General features: G+C 42.5%; 1 pseudogene; it reads left to right on the forward strand.

The window, feature by feature from the left end:
* The first annotated feature begins 5,639 nt into the window (after window positions 1–5,639).
* LOC138844900 (high mobility group protein B2 pseudogene) overlaps window positions 5,640–25,825 on the forward strand; it is a 129,174-nt pseudogene continuing 108,988 nt past the window's right edge.

Genomic DNA, 25,825 nt, shown 5'->3' on the forward strand with positions numbered 1-25,825 from the left:
TCCCAGATTAAAATAACCAAGAAGGCCCAATAACAGAAAACTCAATGTCTTCATACACTAACATTTATTACCTCAGATTTATTTAACAAAAAGGTGATTATTCCAGCTACATCCCATTAGGTAGCCCAATTTTACCTGCTAAATCCATTTAAAAAAAGCACCTCATGATATATTACTAAAATCATATTGTTATATGCCGACCACCATGTCCACTGTACCTTATACCTAATGTTAACAGATTTGATGAAAATCAGTAGATAAATGATGTGTTTTAACCAAGTGTGGGAAATGTCTTTTGTTCAACGTTTTTCCAAAAACCCCTCAGTCTCAGTTAGCCTTCACATTGAAAAGACACTTCTGAGGTTTACTAATCAGTCCAGCTTCTTCGGGCCTCCCTCCAATGAAAGGGGCTAAAATCCATCAAAATAAACTCTAGGCACTGTCCTTGTGCTCCCAGTGACTTTTTCACTCTAGGGGCTCACAAACCTTCTAAATTCTTTAGATCACCTGTGATGTCCATTAGTTCTCAAAGACTATGATGCAAGTAATTTCCCCTCTTGGAACCTTGTTATTAACTGTGCTGTATGAGAAATGAAGTCTCCTACACACCTTGTGCTTACGATTCTCCAAACCATGTTGCCTGCTAGGACTTTGGCCATGAATATAGGACAGCAATACCTGAACATGATTACTGAGATCTCCTTAATAAAGGATAGACTGGGGCCAGCACTGTGGTGCAGTGGTGTAATCCTTTACCTGCAGTGCTGGCACCCCATATGAGCACCAGTTCTAGTCCCCATTTCTCCTTTTCCCATCCAGCTCTCTGCAATAGCCTGGGAAAGCAGTAGAAGCTGTTCCAAGTGCTTTGGTCCCTGCCAAAATGTGGGAGACCTGGAAGCTCCTAGCTCAGATTGGCCCAGCTGCAGACATTGCAGTCATTAGGGGAGTAAATGAGCATATGGAAGACCTTTCTCTCTGTCTCTTCCTCTCACTGTCTGTAAGTACACCTGTCAAATACGTAAATAAATTCTATATATATATATATTTACAATTATATATATATATATATTTATGTATATAAATATATTCATATATAAAATATATTATGCTTTATCATATAATATATTATATAATACAGAATAATTATAAACAGATAATATTATATAATTTACTATAACTATTATATACATTATATATATATATATATATATATTATTGAGATGACTTCAATAGCCAGAGTGTGGCCAGGTTGAAGCCAGGAGCTCCTCCTCCAATGTGTGTGGCAGCAACCCAGGCACTTGGACCATCTTTCACTGCTTTTTCAATCCATGGGAAGGAGCTGGATCAGAAATAATTATATATTTATATATAAATAAATTCATATATAATATTTATATATAATTACATATTATATATTTATGATAATTATATGTAATTCTATATTATGTATAGAAATATATAATATATATTATAATATATAAATATATATATGATGGATCAAAATGCGGCATTCTCCATTTGGCAGAAGAGACAGGCTCCAATATCTACTGTCTATGTCAGTATGTCAGTATAATGCAGGAGGTAACCCCTCTACCAAATAAGAAAAGCTATTTCAGTTCAGCTGGACATCATTCTGCTGACTGTTGACCTTATTACTGTTAGTCTGGATGCTTTCATTGGTTGCAATCCAGAGACCCAATTTTCCCATAGATATAAACATCAGCAAACATGAAAATTTGGTAAGAAAAGCTTAAGCTCAGAGTTATGATTAATAACTATTTTAACAAAATTTCTCAGAACCCATCTAATCCAAACCTTGGACAATTGGGAGCTGTTGTACTTAGCCCACCCATAATCAAAATGGATTCTAAATCCTTCAACTGCAAGGAGAGTATCATAGACATTAATGCTCCAAACGGATCCAGTTCCCTGCTAATGTGTCTGGAAAAGCAGCACAGGGTGACTCAAATATTGGGGCTCCTGCACCCATGTGAGAGACCTGGAAGAAGCCCCCGGCTCCTGATATCAGTCTGTCCTAGCCACAGTCATTGCAGCCATTTGAGGAGTGAACAAACCAGGAGGAAGATCCATCTCTCCCACTCTCTCTTTCTAGTGCTGCCTTTCAAATTCATAAATAGACCTTTAAGAAAGTCGATCACTTCAATAAATTTGCCATTGCTCAGTCATGATGACTTTTACTACCTTAAATTCTTTTTCAAAAGATTTATTTATTGGAAAGCCAGAAAGAGGAGCTGGTGGTTGTGGTGCAGTGGACAAAGTTGCTATCTGTTACATTGGCATCCTGTATGTGCACCAGTTCAAGTACCAGCTATTCCATTTCTGATCCAGCTCCTTACCAATGGACTGAAAAAGCAGGGAAAGATGGCCCAAGTGCTGGGATGCTGCCACGCACATCGGAGGAAAAGCTCCTGGCTTCAACCTGGCCACACTCTGGCTATTAAAGTCATCTCAAAAATGAATTAGGTGGTGGAAGATTTCTGTCTCTCCCTCTCTCTGTAACTCTTTCAAATAAGTAATTAAATATTTTAATATGACAAAAAAAAGGCAGAGAGACACAGAGACAAAGAGAGAAGGAAAGAGAAGCAGAGAGATATCCCATCTGCTGGTTCACTTTCTATATGGCTACAACTGTGCAAGACCAGGTTTCAAGTCCCCATTGAGGTTACAGTTCTCCAAATTAGATGACAAGAAGGAAAGAATTTGAGCTATTATCCATTTCTTCCCAGGGATATTAACATGAAACTGATTTGGAAGTGGAGTACCCAAAACTCAGATTAGCACTGCAATATATGATGCGGGCATCTGTTGTGATGGTTAACAAATTGGAAATCCTAGAGGAAAAATCAACAGATTCCTGGACATACACAATATACCAAAATTGAGTCATGAAGACACATAGAAAAGCTAAACAAATCAAAAACCAAGAAAGAGATTGGATGAGTAATAAAGACCCTAACAAGAAAGAAAAGTCCAGGATCAGACAGCCTCACTATTGAATTCTACAAGTCTTTTAAAGAACTAATGCTTCTCAAACTATTCAACACAATTGAAAGAGAGACAATCCTCTCAAACTCCTTCTATTAATCTGACAATGACTCATTCTATCATTTATTTATACATAATGTTGAGAAAATCAGAAGTATTTATTAGGACTTCTGCTAAAATGCACTAGATTTATAATTTTTAAATACATCTTTCCTAGATGTAATGTAGTCCTGTGCTACTTTAGAGTATCAGAAATTTAAAATGTTGGACTGGTGCTGTGGTGGAGCAGGTTAACACCCTGGACTGAAGTGCCAGCATCCCATATGGGGGCTGGTTCAATACTCAGCTGCTCCACTTCTGATCCTGCTCTCTGCTATTGCCTGGCAAAGTAGTAGAAGATGGCCCAAGTCCTTGGGCCCCTGTACCGATCTGGGAGATCTGGAACTAGCTCCTGGCTCCTGGCTTCGGATCAGCAGAGCTCTGGCAGTTGCAATCAATTAGGGAGTGAACATCAGATGGAAGACCTCCCTCTTTCTCTCTGGCTCTCCTCTCTGTCTGTAACTCGACTTGTAAATAAATAAATAAATAAATCTTTAAAACAATTAAGAAATTTAAAAAGGGAAAGATTTTTAAAAGATGTGTTTATTGTGAGGCAGAGTGACAGATATAGAGAGGAAGAGAAAGAGAGGTCTGCTATCCACTGGTTCACCCCTAAATGGCCATAATGACTGGAGCTGGGCCGATCTGAAGCCAGGTGCCAGAAGCCAGGAGTCAGCAGCTTCCTCCAGGTCTCTCACATGGGTGCAGGGGCCCAAGCACTCAGGGCATGTTCCACTGCATTCCTAGGCCATTAGCAAAGAGCTGGATTGGAAGTGCAGGAGCAGGGACTCAAACTGGTGCCCATGTGGGATGCTGGTGCTGCAGGTGGATGCTTAATCTACTATGCCACAGAGTGGGCCCAGGGAAAGGTTTTAGGAAGACATCTTTCATGTAGACTAGGCTGCAATATTGCAAGGTAAGGTTTAGCTTTTATTTCCACACATCAGTATTCATCTTTTAGCAACTATAAATACTGAATATCATACATATAGACATAAATATAGGTAACTGCAGATTTTGTTGTCATTCTTTCTAATTCTCTTTTAATGTCTGCTAATAGGCCATCTTATGGATTATTATATTGATGTTACCTGTACACAACCATCAGGCATTTCCACTGTTGAATGTGTTTATGTGTACAGGTAGTTTTGTTTGTGTGTACATGAATGCACATTTGATGGAGATAGCACTGACAGTAATACTGTGAGAACTCCTAATGCTGATTTCAAACTTTCTATCCTCCGCAGAGATGGCTGTCATTGAAGTAGACCACAGGGCCCCTTTGCTGTTGTGGACTGAAATGTGCCTCCCTAAAACTCAAACACTGAAGTGCTAACCACCAACATAACTCTACCTGAAGAAAGTGCTTTTAAGCAGATCAAATGATAGATGTTTCTGTCACATCAGAGAAGGGCTTCTGGAAAAATTGAGCCTATTAGCACCTTGATCTGATATTTTCAAGCTCTACAACTCTGAGAAGTAAAATTCCATGATTTAAATCATATTCTCTGTGGTATTTTCTTAGCAAATTAATATATCCTCATTTCTGCTAGCATTTTCTGCTGTCATCTAGAAGGTCCTTGTGATTAGCAGAGAAATATAGAAAGTAAAAACTATGATTTTAGATTACCAAGTATCTACTAACATAAAAAAGATATCCCAGAAGCAACCTACTACCATCCTCCAGGACCCAGAAAAAAAAAAAAAAAACAGGAATGAGTCAAGTTGTGGGGCAGTAGAAAAGTGAATAATGAAAGATCACAGCAGAAGTAAATAAGGAAGGGTTTGATGCTGTGGTGTAGTAGGTTAATGCCTTGTCCTGCTGTGCATGCATCCCATATGTTGTTGCTAGAAGACCAGGTTCTCCACTTCCAATCCAGCTCCCTACTAATGCACCTGGGAAATTGGTGGAAGATGGACCATGTTCTTGGGTGCTGGCACCCACATGAGAGACTTGGAAGAAGCATCTGGCCTTTCAAATAAAGAAATCTTAAAAAAATAGAAGCAGTGTTAGCACTGTTGGAAAAACAGACACATAGTTCAATGGAAAAAATAGGCAGCTGAAATAAACTGACTTTTCTACAGCCAACCCCTATTTAATAAAGGAAATAAAACAAACAGGAGAAAGAAGAATCCCTTTAGCAAATGGTTTAAAGGAAAGTGATTATCCATATGTAGAAGCCTGAAAAGATACCCCAACACCTCATACACTATGTAAAAGCAACTCAAGGTAAATTAAAAGTCTAAATATAAAACCAAAACCTTGAGAGCTTGTTTTGAGGTTCTAGCAGGGGAGCGCAGCTACTCATATACCCTTGACCGAAGACCGGTCCTCCTCTAGCGGGGAAGGTCGTCCTCTTCGACCGAGCATGCAGCTTCGGGAGGGACGCACGTGGATTGGTGAGGGAGGAAGGGGACACCCGCCTAGCCAGCCAGATCAGCCGAAGCAACCCTGGCGATCAATGGGGTGACAGATGTCGCAGCCAGATCGCCCTCACATCCTGAGTTCACGCCGGAACTGAGGGAAGGAAGCAATGCCATCGGATCTGGCCGCTCTGCGGGAGTCTGAGGAACAACTCGCACCAGGTGGCCGCCGTTCTGTTGTCATGGGTAAAGGAGACCCCAACAAGCCGAGGGGCAAAATGTCCTCCTATGCCTTCTTTGTGCAGACGTGCCGGGAAGAGCACAAGAAGAAACACCCTGACTCTTCGATCAATTTCGCAGAATTCTCTAAGAAATGCTCGGAGAGATGGAAGACCATGTCTGCAAAGGAAAAGTCCAAGTTTGTAGATATGGCAAAAAGTGATAAAGCTCTTTATGTCAGGGAGATGAAAAATTACGTTCCTCCCAAGGGTGCTAAGAAGGGAAAGAAAAAGGATCCTAATGCTCCTAAAAGACCACCATCTGCCTTCTTTCTCTTTTGCTCTGAACATTGCCCAGAGATCAAAAGTGAACACCCTGGCCTGTCCATTGGGGACACTGCAAAAAAATTGGGTGAGATGTGGTCTGAACAGTCAGCCAAAGATAAACAACCATATGAACAGAAAGCAGCTAAGCTAAAGGAGAAATATGAAAAGGATATTGCTGCATACCGTGCCAAGGGCAAAAGTGAAGCGGGAAAGAAGGGCCCTGGTAGGCCCACAGGCTCAAAGAAGAAGAATGAACCTGAAGATGAGGAGGAAGAAGAGGAAGAGTAAGAAGATGAAGATGATGAGGAAGAGGATGAAGATGAAGAATAAATGGCTATCCTGTAATGATGAGTGTGGAGTGTGCGTGTGTGCTCAGGCAGTTGTTTTGCTAAGAATGTGAATTCAAGTGCAGCTCAATATTAGCTTCAGTATAAAAAAACTGTACAGATTTTTGTATAGCTGATAAGATTCTTTGTAGAGAAAATACTTTTTTTTAAAAAATGCAGGTTGTAGCTTTTTGAGGGGCTACTACATACAGTTAGATTTTAAAGCTTCTGATGTTGAATGTTCCTAAATATTTAATGGTTTCTTTAATTTCTTGACTTGTGTATGGTAGCACAGCAAAGTTGTAGGAATTAGTATCATTTGTAAATTTGGATTTTTTGTTAGGATGTTGCATTCTGTGTTGTTTTTTTAAAAAAATTTGTAATAAAATTATGTATGTTAAAAAAACCCAAAACCTAAGTAAACATATGAGAAACTGTAAAACATTAGCATAGACAACAGTTTTGGGTCAGATTCCAAAAGCACAAGTAACAAAATAAAATATACAAATTTGAGCATATCAAATTAAGATACATCTTCACAACAAAGTAATCAACAGAGTGAAGATACAATGGACGGAATGGCAGGAAACATTGAAAACTCTGACTATGACAAAAGATTGATAGCCAAAACATACTTATATAGAACTGGAAAAACTCCAAACAAGAAGCAAAATGTACAGTTCAGAAATGGAGAATGATCTGAATAGATGTTTCTCAGAAGAGGAAATCTCAATGGTCAAGACATAGATGAACATGCCCAATATCACTAGCCATTAGGGAAATGTAAATCAAAACCAATAGCAGACTCCATCTGTGGGAGAAGACAATGCTTGGGTTTTCATTTGTGCAACAAGTGGGTTTAGAGGACCCTGTTCACCATTAGAGGGCAGAGTCTACATGGAAGTAAAGAATCCTTAATACTTTCCTAATGGGCTTGTTGAATTCTTGACTAGTGCCTATTACCTTTGCCACAACCTTTCCAGTCTCACTACTTTCCTTCTTCTTCCTCTTCTCTATAGCTTGCAAAAACAGTATATCTTCTATATACGGAGGATACTTTTGTTTTGTTTTATTCCTTCTGTCTCATGATGTTCCTCTAAGAAATCACAACCCTCCAAATATTCATTCATTTATGCAGTCTGCAGTTTTCATGGGCTACTACATGGCAAAGTACTAGGTTAAAGGAAAGGTATAGGTCAGGAACTGAGCAAAGTTCACAATGATGTAGCCATTGGGGAAATGAACCTGATGGAAGACATCTCTCTCTCTCTCTCTCTCTCTCTCTCTCTCTCTGTCTCTCCTTCTCTCTCTGTGTAGCTCTGATTTTCAAATAAATAAATAAATCTTTAAAAACTAACTAAATAAATATACTAATAACCTGGTGGCAACACCTTTCTATCAGAACATGTGAAGCACTCAAACACAGTTTGTCCCAGAAAGTCAGCCATAGTTTTCAAGGGCACATCTTCTACTCCATTTGTGGACATCTCTGTGTGGCGTAAGGGGTACTTATTTCTTCCATTCTTCTTTCTTACCACTCTCACAGTTATAACTTCTATTGATGCTTCCACAGAGCAGTCTTTATGAAATTGTAGAACTAATATCCTCCCATTTCAAAAATGTCATGGGTTTAACCACAGAACCCAAAATAAGACAAGTAACTGGCCTTCTTAATTACACAGTGTGGAATGTAAGATTCTCAGTGGAGCACTGGGTAACTGTAAAGTACTGGGCAGAGAAAAAGATGTTACTTATCTGTATTTATGATGTTGTAATTCTCCACTTTATGCAAACTCAGATTAAAAGGGCTCCAGTTAGTGGGCAACACTGTTGCTTAGTGGGTAAAGCTACTGCCTGCAGTGTCAGCATCCTATATGGGTGCCGGTTGGGATCCTGGCTGCTGCACTTCCCATCCAGCTCTCTGCTGTGGCCTGGGAAAACAGTAGAAGATGGCCCAAATCCCTCATCTCCTGCACCCACCTATGAGACCTGGACAAAGCTCCTGGCTTCTGGTTTTGGATCCAAACAGCTCCAGCCATCCATCTCTGCTTCTACCACTCTGTAACTCTGCCTTTCAAATAAATAAATAATTATTTTAAAAACCAGCTTCATCCCAGAAGAAGCTCCTGGCTTCAGACTGGCACAGCTCCAGCTGCTGCTGCCAATTGGGGAGTGAACCATCGGACAGAAGACGTCTCTCTCTCTTTCTCTCTCTCTCCTCTCTCTGTGTAACTCTTTCAAATGAATAAATAAATCTTTAAAAAAGTAGCTCCAGTTATTGACAACACAGTAGACTTGCATTAATTTTAGTTCTCTTCTTATTTTGCAAAGGGATCAGTGGCAGGTAAAAAGAGTTGACAGCCTTGCTAACAGGAGAAGAAATAGCTGAAGACAGAATATGAAAAGCAGCCAAATACATCATCAAAGAAAGAGAAGTGGACCCCATCCAACACAAACCTTTAAAAGTGGATGCTCACAATTAATGAGTGAAACAGCTGCCCACTGAAATCTTATCTAGGGAGGGAAGATGTCCTAAGTTCTGCTTCTGTAAACTCCAGTCATAAAGCTATCCTAATAAATCTGTCCCTGGCATCTCTTTTACAAACATACTGGACCCCCTGACCATTGGAAATGTGGACCTAAGTCATGAAGGCTGCCATTTAAACCCACCAATGCTGTAACAGCTAAGAAACTTGAATTTGATGCTCAGTTCTCAGGAAATCATTCCAGCTGAGCCTAGGGCCATTAATAGAAACTCCTTGGATCCTCCACTGTCTCTGTGCCTGTTTGAAAGAAGGGAGTTTTCCCACCCCAGGTTTCTGGAACAGCTTCAAATTCCACATTGGAAAAATCTGATAATTAATATGAGAGGGATCAATGCACACTTCACACTGCTCCCCACCAGGAAGATGAGGTGCAAGATGAGAGCAGTGGGGCAGATCCTAGTCAAATCCTCCTTCCCACCCCTCTGCTGCCCCAGGCTCCCTGCTGAAGGCCACCCAGCCCCACCCTGCAGGAACCAGCCCAGGAAACATCAAGAGACCTGGCCAGACTGCATTCTGAGACCACCCACAGTGGGAACCCAGCTTATTTAACTGTGGAGAGCCGGAGTCTTTCTGCCTTCCTTCCCTGCGTGTGCATGTTCCCAGAATGCTGCCCCCTCTCTCCTGTAACCACTAAATAAAGCACATTAGGGACAGTTTGGGTGAGGTCCTGCAGGAGAGATTCCAGGCACTGGGAGCCTGGGAAGTGGAGGTGGGAGACAGAACAGCCCGGGTCCCAGTCCTGACCTCGGGGGAAGCTGCCATGATCGATGGCACCCTGGCACCCACCCTTCTCCCACACATGTCCCCGCCCCTTCCTGCATGCCAAACCTGCAGCAGAAAGTCCCTGGAGCAGGTACCCTTTCTTCCGGACATGCGGGGAGCAATTCGGGAGTGGCGGGAAGAGACTCCCTGGTAAGTGGGACCCACAGGTGGAGGATGAAGAGGGAAGACGCAGCAGGAGGCAGGCTTAGGGTGAGCACTTGGAAACTGCCTGGGATCGCACGTGCAGAGCAGGAAATGGAGTAAATGCCAGAGAAGGAGAAGCACAGCCCCCAGGGCTGACCCTGATCAGGGAATGAACTCCCTCTGTTCCAACTCAGGCCCCAGGGAATGGCAGCAGCACACGCATGTGCACAAGCATTCAGAAGGCATAATACATCCAAGCTCCTGGGAACTCTGGGAAATGGAGTACAGGCCGCAGCATCAGTAGAGACACCAGCTGACCCTCCCAAAGGCTGTAGTCAGGGCTGGGTGCCCACAACCAGAGGGCCTTTGCTTTTATTCAGTCCCTCCTTCCTTTCCTTCCCCCCACCAAAATCTCAGGGATCAGTTGCTTTCTTCCTTTCCTGAATCAAATCTGAAAGAGTGACACTCACTGCTGCTAACTGACCCCAAATCCTGGCTCCCTCATAACCTCTGTCTCTTCCAGAAAAATCTTATTTACTACTTTGGCCCTAGAAATCATAAATGACTATGATAGAATGTAGCTTTTAACAGAGGTGTAGAAGGCATGGTTTAATATCCAGTTTTGAGAATACAATTTTCATTTGTGTTTTATTGATGTTTATAGTTCTTTTAAGATTTATTGATTTATTTGGAAGTCAGAGTTACAGAGAAGGAGAGGCAGAGACAGAGAGAGAGAGAGAGGTTTACCATCTGCTGGTTCACTCCCCAATTGGCAGCAGCAGCACAGCACCGACCCCTTATAGTTCTTTTCAAATCATTTTAAACTGTCTTTTTATTCATCTAGTACAGAGACAGAAGAATGGACACAGAGCTAACATAGCTGCGTATTCAAAGAGACAGGTTAAGGGGTTAAATGCCTTATATCATAGCATTTATACCTTAGATTAATTCTGGGGACAGTATTATCTGGAGTTTACAAAATAGAAACTGAATGGAAAGAGCTTAGAAAAGCATGGTGTTTTTTAATATCATAAAAAAGTCTAAGTTAAAGGCCAATCAAGGGGCCAGCACTGTGGCATAGCATGTAAAGCATTGACATTCCATATGGGTGGAGGTTGAGTCCCGGCTACTCTGCTCTCGATCCAACTCTCTGCTATGGCCAGGGAAAGCGGTGGAAGATGGCCCAAGTCCTTGGGCAGCTGCATCAGTGTGGGAGACCCAGAAGAAGCTCCTGGCTGCTGGCATCAGATCAGTACAGCTCGAGCCATTGTGACCAATTGGTGGGTGAACCAAAAGATGGAAGATGTCTCTCTGTCTCTCTCTCCCCTTCTACTCTGTGTAACTCTGACTTTCAAATAAATAAATAAATCATTTTTAGAGAGCCAATCAACATATAACACTAGCTTAAAAATCTTTCTTTTCTCTTGGGTCTCAGTTTTTAAAATTTGATTTATCAAAAGGAAAAAATGTGAGTGAGATGAAGAGTACCTACAAAAATAATTTACTGTAATTATTTACTGTAATAATTTACTGTAATGATGTACTGTAATTTACTGTAATATTTTACTATAAAGAACCACATAGGATTATAACTTGTCTAGAAAACAAAGGAGATTCAAAGTTGCTATTATTTCATGGTTATTTGTTCTTATTTTTAATATCAAGATAGTATATAAATATTATGCACTCCTAGGTATTTGTGTGTTGTTTGATATGTTTTATTTTTTAATCAGAAATTCAAAGAGATAACTGGGTAACATGGAGTTCTGTGTTTCTGATTACTTCTCTCAATTAGAGATCATGGGATTAGAGTTGGTGCTAGATTAAGAATGCTTCAATCTTTATCCACTGACTTCACACCAGCATTTACTATGTTAAACAATATTCTTTGGGTAGATGGCTCTTTCTTGCCAGACTGTAACCTTCATGGGGTCTAGAAACATATTTGCTTTGACACTAAAACTCAGCATCTTGACAGTCAGTCTTTTAGTTGAATAAATACATGATATACAAAATAAATATTTCTGCCCCTCAAGAACTGCCTAAGAGAGAAGAAAATAGAAATCAATTTGATGACTCTCAGTATTAGGTGAATATATAATTTGTCGTTCTGACATAAGCCTTGTCATAAAAAGGGCATATGAATAATCACACAGAGTTGAAGTGTATGAACACCTAGGGCCAAGTGGATTAAAAGTTCAGCCTAGCTATGTAAGGCATTCCATGTAAATAGGAGAGGAAGGAGGAAGAGGGGAGGGAGTGTAGGTGGGAAGGTGGTTACGGAGGGAAGAATCACCATGCTCATTACTTAGCAGCAAAGAGAGAATCTGTGATCATTTGTTGCTTACGAAAGGGTGATAGGCATTATTTAATTAAAATGCAGGCATCACTGTTCTCCTGTCTCTGAAATAGGAAGTCTATAACTCAGAATTCCTTGCTGTTTCATCAAAAACAATTCAAAACAAAAACCTAATTAAGCATAAGTGGAAGTTGTGCATTAGAAGTCTATTCTAATCTCTAGGAGGTTCAGGGGTTGGAAAATTCATCTAAAATCTTGCTGCCAAATGTCCCACACATTTTCCATGAACACTACCCTTAAGCATAAGCTTTTTTTAAAAAAAGATTTATTTATTTGAAAGTCAGAATTACAGAGAGAGGAGAGGCAGAGAGAGAGAGAGAGAGAGAGAGAGAGAGAATCTTCCATCTGCTGGTTTACTCCCCAATTGGATGCAATGGCCAGAGCTGAGCTGATCCAAAGCCAGGAGCTAGGAGCTTCTTCCAGGTCTCCCATGTGGGTTCAGGGGTCCAAGGACATGGGCCATTTTCTACTGCTTTCTCAGGCCACAGCACACCTGGATTGGAAGTGGAGCAGGCTGGACTCCAACCGGTGACCATATGGGATGCTGGCACTGCAGGAGGCAGCCTTACCTGCTATATCACAGCACCAGCCCCCATAAGCCCTATCTTCTGCAGAACCAGCACCCCAGACACCAGCCACCACATAGCATCCCATGGCACATTCAACCCTGGCAATGTTCTGCTGCTCTTGCTCCTCTCCACTTTCACTGGAAGAATCTGCAACTCCTTGTTTTCATGCAAGTAATTCTGATTCAGATGATGCCCCTGACACAATTGGCTGGCAAGTTCCATGGCAGGTGTCCACGGCCTAGCTAAATGCAAAGCTGGAACATTTTAAACTTTTCACTGCCATGGTGAGACACGGACTCCATCTAATGAAGTAGGGGATTTTTCAGGGAGTCTAGAGAATCAAATATGACAAAATGATAAATCTTAACCAAAGAGTGCCATGGTACAGATGAAGAGAACCCAAAATGTATTTTTCTATCTTTTCTTTTCTGAGTTAAGTGCCTAAAAACAAAGCCAATGAGGGTTAAACAGACCCATTCTGAAAATTCCTTAACATCTTCATTTTCATCCAAATTAATATATTACTTGAAGGAAATAAATTTTACATAAATGAAAATGCAGTACCACAGACAAGTGTACAGAACATAGCCCTTCAGTTAGCTTCACACCATCTGGGTCCATTAATGTGTTCTTCCAGAACCCAAGCTGCAGTACAATAGAACCACAGCCTCTGACATTCCTCCTCCACCCTGATGGATCTTGGGTTTTCCTCCCACCTCCCCTCTCCTGTGAATACATCAGTAGCAGGATAAATGGAATCCAAAGATACGATGATGTTATTTAACATGGAATAAACATAGTGTTTTAGTCAGTACAATCCTCAATACTACAATAATAATTCCGAGTTCACTGATTATGAAAGTAAGTATAAGAAATCTATTCCTAAGTAATCATAACATCGAGAGCTGAATGTAGACTTTCAGAGGGAAAGAAACAGAGAATTGTGTAGACATGTGTATCTCTATAATAGAGATTTACCGCTGTACTTTATAGAGAGTACACTATGTTTGTATTTTCTTGTTTTTTTTTTTTTTTTTTTTTTTTTTTTTTTTTTTTTTTTTTTTTCAGTCTGGAATAGTTTATTACATCCAGCTTGTCACTTTGGAAATTTTATGATTAGACACTAATATACAACAAATTTTGAATCCTTACAGACAATATAGAGCACCCTAGGCCCTCCCAAGGGCAGAAAACAGACCAAGAGCTCATAGACTAGCTGCAACTGCAAGAAGCAGATGAAGATATCGTCAGAAAGATACATATTCCTGCAGTGTGGCTGCTGAGCAGTTCTGCCCTTATGGATCTCATCTCTGTTTCAGATCGTTAAAGAAAGTTACATGCTTTCTGACATTTCTAAAGATTTCAATAATGAGAATCTAATATATGTTCACTATGCTAAGAGCTTCAGAACAGCCCAAAGATGTGGGCCATCTATTGCTTTCCCAGGCCATAGCAGAGAGCTGGATCAGAAGAGGAGCAGCTGGGACTAGAACCGGAGCCCATATGGGATGCTGGCACTTCAGGCCAGTGCTTTAACCTGCTGTGCCACAGCACTGGCCACAACGTAGTATTTCTAATAGAAGATATGGTTAAGTCATTAACTCCTCTAAAATACAAGTTAAGTATTAGTTTTGAAACTCTGATTCATTCATGAGAAAAACAAAAGGTTAATTTTCACTCTTTGCTTCTGGGTATGTAAATTTTCTTCTAAGAAATTAATCATGACTTTTACATCTCAGACCCTATTATGAGTAAGTAGAAAATATTGTGGGGTCATACGCTCATTCTATCAAAGGAACATTTCTCCAATTAAAGAAAACATTATGGGCATCCCATATGGGCACTGGTTTGAGTCCTTGCTGCTCCACTTCTGATCTAGCTCCTGGCTATGGCCTGGGAAAGCAGTAGAAAATGGCCCAAGTGCTTGGGCCCATGCACATGCATGGGAGAACTTGAAGCTCTTAGCTCCTGGCTTCAGATCAGCGCAGCTCCAGCCATTGCAATCAGCTGGGGAGTAAACCATCAGATGGAAGACCTCTCTCTCTCTCTCTCTCTCTGTGTGTGTGGGTGGGTGTTTGTAACTCTTTCAAATAAATAAACAAATCTTTAAAAAAAAAAAGCCAGGGGTCAGGGAAATTTCATCCAGGTCTCTCGCTTGGGTGCAAGACTCAAGGATTTCTACCATATTCTACTGCTTTCCCAGTATGTTTTCAGAGACCTGCATCAGAAGTAGAACATGCAATGGTGTCAATAGAGGATGCTAGTGCTGCAGGTGTGGCTATAACCCATTTTGCCACAGTGCTTGCCCCGTAACAATTTTTAATTCCTAGGAATTAACAGGGAAGAAAGAAGTATGGCAGGATACCTTTTTTAAAAAAAATATTTTATTCATTTGAAAAAGATATATGGAGAGGTAGAGAGTGAGCTGATCAGAAGCCAGGAGCCAGGAGCTTGTTCTGGGTCACCAACATGAGCAAAAGGGCCCAAGGACTTGGGCCATCCTCTACTGTTTTCCCAGGTGCATTAGCAGGAGGCTGGACTGGAAGTGGAGCAGCTGGGACTCTACCAGCACTCATATGGGATGCCTGTATTTCAGGCCAGGGCTTTAACCTGATATGCCACAGTGCTGGCTCCAACAGGTGACCTTTTACTCTCAATAATCTCTTCTTGGTATTGGCAGCAGTTTGTAATTTTTTGTTTATTTGCCTTCTTCTTAATCTATATTTTTAAAAAAATTACAAAAAGTTCCAGCACCCTGAGAACCTCCATCACAAGGGCATACAATCAGATGTTTGTCCAGAAAAGGGTGGTGTAGATGCAAGGTGGAAAATGCAAGGTGAGTTGATTCATCTTTCTCAGGCTGTGGTTTCCATGGGCAACTTTTACAACCAACTGCCTTATTTGTTCCTCTTCCACAGAGTGGAAAACATGTTAAGTCATCCTATTTAGCCAAAAGCCGGTTGCAGCACTTCAATATGTCATCAATCCAGGGCCAGCATTGTGGCACAAAGGAGTAAGTTACCAACTGCAACAGCAGCATGCCTTATGGCACTGCTTTGAGACTCACCTCCTTCACTTCTCGTCCAGCTCTTTGCTTGGGAAAGCAGCAAAGATTGCCCAAGAGTTTGGGTTCCTACACCCACATGGGGGACTGGGACAGAGTTCCAGGGTCCTGGCTTCAGCCTGGCTCAACCCAGCTATTGTGGCCATCTGGAAATGAGCCAGCAGATGAAAGATAGATCTCTCTCTCTCTCTCTCTCTCTTCCTTTTACCTAAATATACATTACATACATAAATGAAGATGCATCAATGTAGCAACTTTTTGAGGAAAAGTCTTCTGATTATTGCAGGTACTGTCTCAATGCATAAAAATATTCAGACACAAAAATTATAAACTGATTTATATTTATATTTCTCAACCACATACTTTTCAGAAAAAATTGTCTGCCACTCAGCATCAGGTATCAGTCTGAAAGCATTCATTAAAAATCAAGTAATTTTACTAAACACAAAAACCTCTAGTATAGGCTGCATATAAACCAGTGGCTTCCATGGGTATACACAGATTGATTTTTGTTAATTTACAGGGATCACTGCACTTCCCTGGCACGGAGCTGTCTGAAGAGTTTAAACACTGATGGGTGTGGCATTATTTCTGATATTTGCTTATTATCCAGAGTGCATTTATTCAATATCTATCATGAACTCCACACTCTATATATAAATCTATTTTAAATATGTTGATATTTAATGGTACTTACACACTTAAAAACTGAGCTAATCCTCCTAACTTCTCTCTGGAATAGCTGTGCCTTTGACATTGCCTTTTTTCACACATATGGAAATGCATAATATGCTTCTGTATGGTACTTCAGAATTTATAAAAGGCTTTTCAGGTAAAATTTACATAACATCATGTGAAGGTGGCCAAAGGACACAGTCTTCTCATTACAGAGGGGAGAGGTATGAAGTGACTCTCCGAATAGTTACTCAGATTCTGTCAATCAGGTTCAGAACCTTCTTAGGTATCAGATACACATCTAGATTTTTTCCCTACTGTCTCTTTGTCAGAATTCCCAGCTTATGAGTGAACTTCAGTCTGAATGAATGCTAATATTCAAGGTTCAAAGTGAAAAAGTTACTGAGGTTTGTATTGGTGAGGAAAGCATGTATCTAAATGTTACTTGTATTTAATAATAAGTATTGAATCATGAAACTGAATATAAGATTATGCAAATTTTTAAGATGAAGAGCATATATTTAAAACCACATTCTTACATTTTGCAAACGTGTTGAAACACCTTACTGGAGCATGTGTTTGGCATAGTGGTAAAGCCTTCCACATCCCAGTCAGAATGCTCAGGGCTCAAGCCCTAGCCCTGCTTCTGCTTCTGGCTTCCTGCTAACAGAACCCTGGGAGGCAGCAGCTGATGGCTCAAGTACTTGAGTCTCTGCCACCTGTGTGGGAGACCCACACTGAGTTCCTGGCTTCAGCCTGACCCAGCTCTGGTTGGTGCAGACATTTGAGGAATGAGCAGTAAATGGAAGGGCTCTCTCTGCCTTGCAAATAAACAAAAATAACTATACAGACCTTTTCTTAAGGTGTCTTGTTCACATCTAAATGATTTCCCTTTTCACAGTAAAATGCCTAACTGTCCTCTTTAGTAACAATGCATGTTTTGCTCTCCATGTCCACTCCTGAGCTCCAAGTACTGGCAGCTCACCCTAGCATGCTGACTGGTTCCAATGTTCAAGTACTCATCTCCCATTCTCTTTTGGTGGGTCTACCGGAAAGAAAGGAGAGTATCTACAGTAGTTAATATCTTACTGTTGCTCTTGCTGTCCACCTGCAGGCCTGAAGGATGACCACCTGAATACACACTGTGAAGTTCTGGACGTAGTTTCCAAACTTCAGTCACTTTGCAGTGGAGGGACTCTGTCCTCGTCAATCACCTGAAAGCCTGCAGGAGTAGGGAGAAGCTGTGTTTGAAGAATTCACAAATACAGTGCATTGAAGCCAACCACTACCACCCCCACCACACCCCTACTTCAGGGTTCTGGCAAATCCCAAACCAGGAGTTTGGGACCAGCAGTGGTTCAGGAGGTGACCTCGACTCCTTACTCTGAACAGCTCCAAAGTGCCTGGTGCACCCAGCGGGAGCTCAGTGCCTCGACCTCCCGCCCTCCTGCCCTTGCCACCAGGACGCCAGGCTTCCAGAGCCTCCAGGAGGCCTGCAGCAGACCCGCAGGTCCAGGCGCACTGGGTTGTGCATCCAGAGCAAACCCAAAATACAGGCCCAGCTCAAGTGTCACCTCCCCACAAAGTCTCTGTATCCTACTCCCTCCCGGAAGGCTGCGGGCCAGCACTCAGAACTGGGAGTCGCGGCATTTGGGGTTCACCCATGCTCCCATGAAGGAAGATGCCCCATGGGAACCCCGCTCCACCTGTGGGCAGGGCTAGGGAAGGAGGGCCGAGTCAGCCTCCACCCTAGGACTGCAGCCTGGGAAAGTCCAGGGCCCCAGCGCCCTTGCCGGGCATGGGGTCTCACTAAGTGTGCTCTGAGCCAGGGCCTCAGCCATCAGCAGCTCTCTTGGTTCCAGAATCTGCTGCAGGACAGCTCAGGCTCCGCCCAGCGGGGGAACCTCGGGCCAATCCTTCCTGCCCTGGGGCAGGACCAGTGCTGCCAGACCCGCCCCATGTAGGCTGGCTATAAAGGCGGTGGTCATTGGTGAGCAGCTGGTAGTTGCGGTGTAGGCTGGTGATGTGGGTCGTTTAGCTTCTTGGCTGTTTTGTACCTTGGGGCTAGAATGCAGGTGGAGGCCCCAGAGTCAGGAGGGTCAGGAGAAGAAGAGACAGACCTGGTGAGTGCGACTGCCCACCTCTCCCACCGGCCCTGCTGGCTGAGGCTTGCAGCACGTGCTGAACTTGGGGAAGTAATGAAGGCCAAGTCTCATCAGGAAAACCAAGTGTGCGGTGCTGATTTACTCACTGACACAGCATCTGTGTGGTCTGCATGGGCAGACAGGGGGAAAGGTTTCGTAGGAGGGTGCTGTTGGCACACTGGGCCGCATGCAGCTGCCTGCTATAGGCATCCAGGGCAGCAGAGTCCTGCAGGGTCCCTAGAGTCCTGGCCATGCTGTGCCTTCCATCATCCACCCTCCTGCACTGATGCTGGGGGAAGTGCTTCTGTGGTTGATATCTCATTTGAATCCATGGTCATTTTCTCATGATGGGATGATCTCACACAGTGACAATCATGGGACAAATCACTGTTCTGCAGCATTTTCCTACCAGGAGCATTGCAGGTAGAGAGGGGGCAACGGGTGACCAATGGCACCTCCTGTGCATGGTCTCTGGCCCATCCAGGACCGAAGGTGGAAAGGAAAGGAGAGGAGCCGGCTCAAGGCAGTTCTGCTGTGGGTTCCATCAGGTGCAAAATGTCTCCTGATTGCAGTTAACCTTGCAGGGAAATTGTCTCCTTTTGTGGGCCAGAGACAGCATCTGCTTTATTAGCTGTGCAGTGTATTGATAATTAAAATTTGGGCAGTCCTATCTTTAGTCCTCAGAGCGTAGTTACATTCTGAGGAATTGATGAAACTGCTCAGTACTTCGGGGCTGAGTGTAATATTAGATGGGCAAGCCTGTTGTTGGCTTTTGGTTTATAGCTATTGGGCAACTTTATTTGGTAAAAATGCATTCAGGCTCAGTAGTGTATTCAAGGATAACCACTTAGTGAATTGTCTTTTTTTTTAAGAATAAGAGTATTGAAGACCAGGTTGAGCTACCTATGGCAAAACTCCACCATTCCTGGGAAGGCCACAATTGGCAAGAAAAGCAGGTAGCAAGCTTTCATCAAGTAAGTTGAGATTCCTGTGTTTGCAATCTGAAGAGCTCACTGCTGAGCTGGGAGGGGAACTGCTCTGAGCACAACTCATTAGAGAACTGCTCTTGCAGACCTTCCCCGAAGGAAGCACTGTTGTGGTCAGAAGCATTCCAGGAGCTGCTGGCCAGCAACTGTGAATTAGGCTTGAATTGAATCCATTGCAAGTATCACAAGAGTGCAGAAAGGCTGTGTCCTCAAATCAGCAGCTCACCAGGGAGAATTTGACTTAACCTAGAAGGTCTGTTTATCTCCGCTTACTTCGCAGCATATTCATACCAGGTGGGGAAGATAAATCAGCCTTCAGCTCTGCAATGGCAGTGCTCTTGGTTGAGGCTGAGGATGCTTTTCATTGCATGCAGTGTTTGCAAGAGACTTAGTCCCTGAGGATTTATGCCTCTCCTGTAAATACATTTTTGGCACTAAAACAAACTGAAGTATTTCTGTTTTAGTACTATGGAATCAACTGAAGTATTTTACCTACAGGTATCTTTGTCTTTAAAGAGCTAAATCCGCAGGATTACAGGGTTGAGTAAAAACTAGAGAATAGCTAATCCTCGTACTAGAAAAGTACAAGGGATTATTTGATCATTAGCTTCCTCATATTCCTCATGTTTCTTTTTATTTTTCTACCTTCTCTTCCCTACATACAGATGGTCTGGCTGTATTGGAGGCTTTTCTAAAAACTGAATTCTGTGAAGAAAATATAGGCTACTGGCTGGCTTGTGAAAACTTCCAAAAAAGATCCACCCACCCCAGAAGCCATCCTTATATGCAAGAAAAATATATACACTCTTCTTAGAAAAAGGCCCAAAAGAGGTAAGACACAATTCCTCATTTCATCATAAAGAGTACACTCTTGACATCAAGAAGCAACAAAAGAAGTAAAGACATAAGACTAAAGCAAGGGCCAGGGAATCTGAAAAGCTTCCTCTCCTGGTGTCCTGTCTTTCAAATAAGTCTCCCCAGACCTGGCAGGTGGAGCTCATCACACATTACCGCTTCTAATTTTCACTTTCAAAGAGCAGAGCCCCCTTCTCTAACAAAGGATAATGAGTGATCTTTGTCTCAGATGAACATGCTTTCAAACCAAAACTCTTATTATCCAAAATATAAGAGAAGCTATGACTCCCAGCTTTACAACTGCCTCGAAAAGTGTTTATTGCTTGATGGAGAATAACTTTCTGAAGTTGTATTTTTTTGCAAGGCAGAGTTACAGAGAGAAAAAGAGAGGGAAAGACAGAGGTCCATCTGCTGACTCACTCCCTAAATGGCCACAATGGCCAGGGCTGGGCCAGGCTGAAGCCAGCAGCTTCCTCCAGGTCTCCCATGTGGGGGCAGAGGACCAAGTGCTTGGGCCATTCTCTGTTGCTTTACCCAGCAAGGAATAAGGGAAGAAGAAGAGCAGCTGGGAGTCAAACTGGCATCCATGTGGGATGTTAGTGCTGCAGGCAGCAGTGTAACTTGCTATGCCACAACACCAGCCCCCAGAAAGAACTCTTATCCCTGGTCTTTCTTTTGAGTCAGAATGCTCCCAGGACTTGTGTTGAAAACCAGAGATCACCACAGAACCCCATGAGAAGAAAAAGGAGCCCCAGAGTAGAGGACATGTTCTGTTTCCTAAGGCAGAAGTTTTTGACTGCCAGAGACAAACATTCAGTTCAGCCTGGGTGTTTGGGAAACATCCCTCACAACTGTTGATTCCAGTTCAGGTAGTAAATCAGGAAGCTGGTGACTGTCCAGGAGATGCCTGTATCAGAACAGCTTCCACCACCGTGAAGACATAGGCAGGAAATACGTGGTCTGAGTGGGGTGGGTCTCACTGGAAAAGCAGGACTCTGAGATGGAAGATAATGCAATGGAATGCTGTTGTTCTAGACTCACTTAAAATCAATAGGTCTGGGATTCTGTGGCCTTAGCTACATAGCTCTACATCTTTCCTTAAATCCATCCATATTACCACATGGTTTTAATTCTAGTTTTTAAGTCCAAACTAATGTAACATGTTTATTATGTAGAATCATCCATTCTATTGTTGTGTATTGCTGAAGCTGAAGTGATGTTTGAATTGTTAAATGGTATATAAAATAGTGAGTGCTCATGTGTAGAAAACCACAGTGGCTGTTCCAGTGCCAAAAACTCTTGAAGGCAGTTAAGCTTTGAAGTGGTCTTTGAATATTTGAATACATTTATTTTGATAACTAATGTCATTGAATACTCAGAGTCCAGGTGTGAGTTGATTTGATTTTGGTAACTGGAAATATGACCAACATAAGATCTTTGTAGTAGAGAAGAAGCATGCATTACTGAATCTGTTCAGGGATCACAAAGTGACCTGAATTGACCAGTTTGGGGTGGAAATCCCTAAGGCGCGACTGGGCCTGGGCCGGGCTGCTGTCGGTGGGGCAGAAGGAGAGGGGAGATGCCTGGGACCTGCGGGCCAAGGCTGCAGGTGTTCCTATTGGCCCCTGGTCACCCGTGGGGCCTCAGCCCCTCTCACAATGGAACCGCACATGCACCTCAGATCGTTTTTACCCCTAATTCCACTTTAAAGAAAAGTTTATCAAGGCTGGCACCATGGTTTGGGGGTGCAACCAGAACTGCAGGGCCTGCATCACAGTTGCTGATTGAAGTCCTTGCCACCCAAATTCCTGTCCCACTCCAGCCAACAGGTGCAGTGGTGATGGACAGGTGCTTGGACCCCACACCACATGGGAGAACTGGAAGGGGGCTCATCGGCCTTCAACCTCACCCAAACATTGGGGAATCAAACCAGCAGATCGAAGACCCCTGTCTCTATGCCTTTCAAATAAATCTCTTAAAATAAATAAAAAAGAAATGCAAAAATAAAAAGAACCAGCTAAATAGAAGTGAACTGTATGGAGACAAACACCAATATTACATTACTCAACTCTCCACTGCTCCAATGAACAAAGAAGACAAATAAGAGGGATATAGGCCTCCCCTTTTTTGTTATGCTTCCCTTGGTTCTAACTAGCATGGGCTTGCAGAAAATGCACAAGGAATCCATTCTCTTCTGTGGTCAATACATGATCTCAGAATTTCCCTTATTCATTTGCCTAACAGATTTTGATTATGTTACTCTAAGGAAAGGGAAGGCAACAAAACTGCCCTTTTCCCCCATTTTAAAAATCTATTATTTATTTGAAAGGCAGAGTTATAGAGAAGGGGTAGAGACAGATCTTGCATCTGCTGGTTCACTTCCCAAATTGGCCTCAGCTGAGCCAATCTAAAGCCAGGTGCTTCTGCCAGGCCTCCCACATGAATGCAGTAGTTCAAGCACTTGGGCCACCTTCTGATGCTTTCCCAGGCACATTAGCAGGGAGCTAGATTGGAAGTGGAGCAGCTGGGAGTTGAATCAGCACCCATATGGGATGCTGGCACAGCAGGCCATGGCTTTACCCACTGTGTTGGTACTGTGTGTGTGTGTGTGTGTGTGTATGTATTTTTATTTCAAAGACTCATTTATTTATTTGAAAGGCAAGGTTAGAGAGGGAGAGACATAAGAAAAGAGATCTTTCAACCTCTGGTTCACTCCCCAAATGTCCACAACAGCAGAGGCTCGGCCAAGCCAAAGCCTGGAGGCTGAACAGCAGATAATCTTTAGTTATTAATTTAAAATGAATAGGCTGTAGCTGGTGCTGTGGCATATAAGGTGAAGCCACCACCTGCAGTGCTGGCATCCCCTATGGGCACTGGTTCATATCCCAGCTGCTCTGCTTCTAATCTAGCTCCCTGCTAATGTGCCGGGGAAAGCAGCAGGAGATGGCTCAAATACTTGGGCCCCTGAATCCATGTGGGAGACCTGGAAGAAGCACCTGGCTTTGGATTAGCCCAGCTCCAGCTGCTTGCAGCCATGTGGGGAGTAAAACAGCATACAGAACATCTCTGTCTATTTCTGTGTCTCTCTCTATAATTCTGTCTTTCAAATTAATAAATAAATCTTTAAAAAGGGTTTATTAACATATACTATAATCCAATCCAGGAACAGTAAGAGAAGCATTAAATATTGCTACCTATATTTTTATTTATTTTTTATTTTTTAATTTTTTAAACTTTTATTTAGTAAATATAATTTTCCAAAGTACAGTTTATGGATTACAAAGGCTTCCCCCCCATAACTTCCCTCCCACCAGCACCCCTCCCATTTCCCACTCCCTCTCCCATTCCATTCATATCAAGATTAATTTTCAATTATCTTTATACACAGAAGATCGATTTAGTTTATATTAAGTTAAGATTTCATCAGTTTGCAGCACACAGAACATAAAGTGTAAAATACTGTTTGAGTACTTGTTATAGCATTACTTCACATTGGACAACACATTAAGGACAGAGATCCCACATAAGGAGTAAGCACACAGTTATTCCTGTTGTTGACTTAACAATCTGACACTCTTGTTTATGGCATCAGAAATCTCCCTGGGCTCTAGTCATGAGTTGCCAAGGCTATGGAAGCCTCTTGAGTTCACTGAGTTCGATCTTACTTAGACAAGGTCATAGTCAAAGTGGAAGTTCTCTCCTCCCTTCAGAGAAAGGTACCTCCTTCTTTGATGGCCTGTTCTTTCTACTGGGATCTCACTCACAGAGATCTTTTATTTAGGTCCTTTTTTTTTTTCTTTTTTGCCAGAGTGGCTTTCTGCTGCTCCTCTGCACGCGGAGGAGCCACACCGGACCGGATGCTTGTTGTTCCCTTTTTTTACAAGTCCTTTCTATAGTAAAGTAAGAATAAGTAAACAGCAAACTCCCAAAGCAAGAATGAGTAGAGAGAAGTGAGAAAGAACGAAGTAACGAACTTCCCCGCGAACTCTCCAACGCACTCTCCAACCAACCCACACCACCATGCTGTCTCTCTCCTCCTATATAGTCCTCTCCACCAATCCGTGCTCCGCTACCCACATGCCGAGCGCGCCGCTCTCCTCCAATCAGGAGCAGCTCTTGCAGCTTATCAAGTTGGTAAGGGGCAGCTGGGTAGAAGCTGTACGCTCCTCTCCCAGCGCCACATTGTGGGAGAGCAGATGCATAGAATAAGTCTTAATTCCAGTAACAGTATAGTCCGAGTTGCTCCCCACAGATCCCCCTTTCTTTTTATTTTTTTGGCGTTGATACGCGCCTGTGTAAAGTTCAGCGTGATCTTCATGCTTCTGACTGTCTTGTTTGTCGTGCTACTTCAGAGTTCGTTGAAAAATGTCCCATATTCAAGATCCCAGGGATTGGTTATTCATTGTTTTTCTTCCTCAAATAGAGTTTTTTTCTTCTAGCTCTTCTGCTGGTAGGTTTACCAACCGAATTCTTCTCTCAGGGGTCCATATTATTTGTGCCGCACCCTGTGGAAAAAAACAAACGGCGCCTCGTATTCTTCTGAGTAAGGGGAATGGGCCTTTCCATTGGTTGTCCTGTAAATCCTTCCACATTACCCACTGTATTGATTCCTTATCAGCTGATTGAGCATGCATTTCTGCAGGTGTTTTACCGTTCTTTTTCTTGTTCAAAAAATTAATTGTATAAAGAGCTAGGGCCAAGGCATCCTTGTTGGATGTGGCCATTTCCCCTATTCCCCCTTTTTGTTTAATTATTAAATTTTTTAAATATAAGTGAGTGCGTTCTACCACAGCTTGCCCTTGTGGATTGTATGGAATACCGGTAATATGGGAGATTCCGAATTCTTTCAAAAATGCAGCAAAACGAGTTGATGTATACGCTGGGCCGTTATCCGTTTTGATCACATGAGGAACTCCCCAGGCTGCAAAAGCCTGCAAGCAGTGTTGGATTACTTGTTGTACTCCGTCTTTATTCATGGCTGTGGCCATAACTACACCTGAATATGTATCTACAGTGACGTGAACACAGCTTTGTCGCCCAAAAGAGGGGATATGTGTAACGTCCATCTGCCAGATATGTCCTGGTTTAAGGCCATGGGGATTGGCTCCCACAGGAATCTTTGGAACTATGGTAACAACGCACTTTTCACAGGATCTAATAATATCTTCTGCTTGCTTGCGGGGAATATTAAATTTAAAACTTAAAGTGTGGGTGTTAACATGCCATTTAGAGTGATATTCTTTAGCTTGTTCCAAAGCGGTGCATGCAAGCAAGAATCTTGAATAATGATCTGCCATCATGTTTCCTCGAGTAAGTGGGCCAGGTAAATTAGAATGAGCTCTTATGTGGCCTATGTAAATAGCATGCTCTCTTTGATTTAA

Source organism: Oryctolagus cuniculus, chromosome 13 (assembly GCF_964237555.1).
Source record: "Oryctolagus cuniculus chromosome 13, mOryCun1.1, whole genome shotgun sequence".
Taxonomy (NCBI): domain Eukaryota; kingdom Metazoa; phylum Chordata; class Mammalia; order Lagomorpha; family Leporidae; genus Oryctolagus; species Oryctolagus cuniculus.